Consider the following 3,569-nt stretch of genomic DNA (forward strand, 5'->3'; position numbering starts at 1 on the left):
TCGCCATGAGTTCTACATGAGTTCATCTTTGGCCTGAACTGCATAGCGGATCCTGTCTCAAAAAGATAGACAGATTGACAGACAGACGTAGTGAAGAATAATTCTTCTGTTTGTGTTACATCAAGTGGTAGGTAGACTCTTATCTAATTGGTCATGTTCCAGTAACTGGGGCGAAAATACCTAAAACGTGAAAGCTAAAAGAGAAGAGCTTCACAGTATTTATCTTATGGTTGTGGAGGGTTCAATCCACAGGCTAATGGCAGCAAGATAGATGGGGTATAGTGCAGCAAGGCTACTGAATCCTTGCAACCATTGAGGAGAGAGAAGGGACCTCAGGATAAGAACAGCCTTCAAGTCCAGCTTCAGGGATGCACTCCTGCCAAAAAGGCATCACTCAAGAGCATCTAAGCCTTCTGTGTGACATTGCAGATTGAAGTAAAAAAAAAAAATTACATCTAATGTCCCTTCAAAGGCTAATTGTCATAGCATTTTGCTGTACACATTTGGTTTAAGTTCTTTCAAAGTCTTATTCCAGAATTGTTGAAAATTCTAAGAGCAGAAGACTTCTGAAACTCAAGACAAAACCTTTGCAGTCAGTTCTTAAAAATTTAAAAGACTTTAAATACTTCCAGCATATAAAGGTCAGAGTAAATATACCCACTACCAAAGGGATGAATAGGGGGTTGAAAGGATTCTCTGGCCAAAAGACAACTACAAGTCATCAGGATTTAGCTACACTAAATCTTGTAGCTCCATGGGTAGCACTCAGGGCAGCAGGCTGTGGTAGGATGTGAATTTCAAAGGCTTAGACACCCCTTCTCATTTGCAGCCTTCTGAAGACTCTATAGACCTTTTCCTTTGGTTCTTCTTACAGATTTCCTTGGCAGGCACACCACAAACCTGGAAACTCTCCAATTTGCTGAAGTCTGTACTGTAACTTTATCCTTAATTCTATATGGGACTCTGAATAAGCAGAGCCACCTGGGGGTTCTTTTTCAAAGGACTTCATCATTTTATTTGCCACTGATGGGTGATATCTGGCCGTTTCCTGACACCCTCAAAACATGTTGCTTTCTTTTTTTATTATTTAATTAACTCTTTTTGTTCAACATTTTTTGAACCAGGAATTGAACTCAAGAATGAATATATATATATATATATATATATATATATTCTTTGTTCTGAAGCAATGCACTTGGCTGCTTCACCAAGCAAATCTTTTCAGCAACCGGGCTCCACTTGGCCACACTTTCACACTTACTTATGGCCAGCCTGCACCACTTTCAGACCTTTGGCTGTGTTTAATTATTTTTCCTAAGTCTCACTATACATCTGGCTACAAGCAGAAAACGCCCCTTCCAGAGCCTTAACTTTAGGTTGCCTTGATCTTTCCTTTGATAGATTAATTAGTTCAAAACCCTTACATTTAGCTTACACACATTTTAGACACAGGCAAAATATAAACACATTCCTTGCCTGAATGAAACATGCATGACCTCCATTCCAGTGTATGATGGGGTTCTCTCTCCCATAGGAATGCTTCCAAGCCTGGTCTTCATTGTCTGTATTCCTATTAAAATACTGGGTTTTTGGAGTTTAACCAGTATCACACATGAAGCTCAACTTACAGCTTTGTAGGGCTTCTCTAGACCACCTCTGCAAATATCTCTCAACTCATCCTGTAAACCAGTTTGCCTCAGGAACAGTCAGTATCCCACATCAGTGGTACCAAAATCCATTTGGTTACTTTCCTATTGTTGAGGAAAAATTTCTGTCTTTATAACTTAGACTTTTTTTTTTTTTTTTTTTTTTGGTTCATGGTTTTAGAGGGTTTAGTCCAAAGGCTTTAAGACAGGAACAGTATGGTGGAGGGACATGAAAAAATAAACTTCCTCAACCCATGGTAGCTAGAAAACTTGTAGACAACACAAAAGCCGGGAAAAAGATTATACATTTTCAGATCATTTCTCCAGTGACCTAACCTCTCCTACAAGTTCTACTTTGAGCACATGAGACTTTTGATAGATATTTTACACATAAACCAGAGCATACTCATTTTTCAGTTATCCATATGGCTTTATTTTTATATCAACTTACCTGATAATAACAAAAAGAAACAATTGAAATATTAAATGTATTCTGAGGTTGTCATTCAAATTCAGTTACATTGTTTCACCTCAGTGTTTCAGTGATTAAGACACAAAATAATTATACGATATCCATATCTTCATATTTAACTGAATTATGTTACATATGACACTATTTTTTTTAGAGAAGGTTCTACAGGGTGTTCAGGGTCTCACTACTAGATAGGACTCATAGTGATCCGACTTTTTACAGCCTCCCAAGATCTGCGATATAGGCATGAGCCACCATGCCCAATCTCAATTGCCATCTCAGCATGCCCAAGGGGCAGGGTGAGCAGGGAAGGCCCAGGGATCAAACCCCTGGTCCCTGTGCCTGCTTGTAGGCCCTCAACACATACTCTTCCTAAATTGAAAATCCATACTCTTCCTGATAATTAGAATCAAGAAAAATATCTTATTTCTACAAACCATGCTAAAATGCACATCTTAAACTGTCTTGTTTATTTAGAATAATGATAATGGGCTAAATCAAACTATAGCTCAGTATACAAATGCTTGCGAATGTTAATTACAGATGTAATTGGAAATATTTGTTTTCAGGAATATATTTATTAACCTTAAAATGACCATTTTTATTAGCTTTACACTTTCATTTTCACAGCGAGGGTACTGGAGAAATTTGCTTCGCTTTATTTAGATCAATTTCTTGCATAAAAGTAGAACTCAGATTGACGAATTAATCAGCTTTCCTAAAGATTGAATCACTGTGGACTACTTCTCTCTTTGTTTCAACAGAAGTAAAGAATCTGTGTAAACGACTTCGCAGCAAGAGTTATAATAGCAGGAAATCTTAGCACTGCACCTTACTCATTTTGTCAATACAATGTACTCGACAAAATTTTAAGGAGCCAACAGTTTGTACGTGAGAGGTTTATTGCCTAATGCTTACCACTTCCCAGTCATGGTCCATGATTTCACATGTGCTGTTTTTACTTAAAACATGAAAACATAACTTTGCACAATGCACATGTAAGATAATTTATATTGAAGAATATTCTTTTGGTACAAGATCACATGGGAACTGTACTTTGAATTAAATATTTTTAATGCAAAAATAAATGAAAGGGAACACAAATACACATTTTGCATGTTTTCAGTAATAGCAGTATATAGCGGTATACATTGTTGAATAGTTTTTCTCATTCAAATTTGTAGGATTTCACATTTACATAGTGATGCTGAAGATTTGATATTAAGTGCAGTCTATTAATACATATCATACTTGTGTATATCAGGCTTTTGTTTTCAAATGGCAAACAAGAAAAATGTTGGATGCACCTTGACACTATAATGTTAAATGAAATAAATCAGACACATATGCTACTTTCATATGCTTCATTAAAAATGTGAATAATGTAAAGATTTAAGGTAAAGATATAGAATAGAAAATAGAGACATTTAGTAAATGGGAAGGGGATCTTA

Source organism: Octodon degus, unplaced genomic scaffold (assembly GCF_000260255.1).
Source record: "Octodon degus isolate 3935 unplaced genomic scaffold, OctDeg1.0 scaffold00009, whole genome shotgun sequence".
In the NCBI taxonomy this organism is placed as follows: domain Eukaryota; kingdom Metazoa; phylum Chordata; class Mammalia; order Rodentia; family Octodontidae; genus Octodon; species Octodon degus.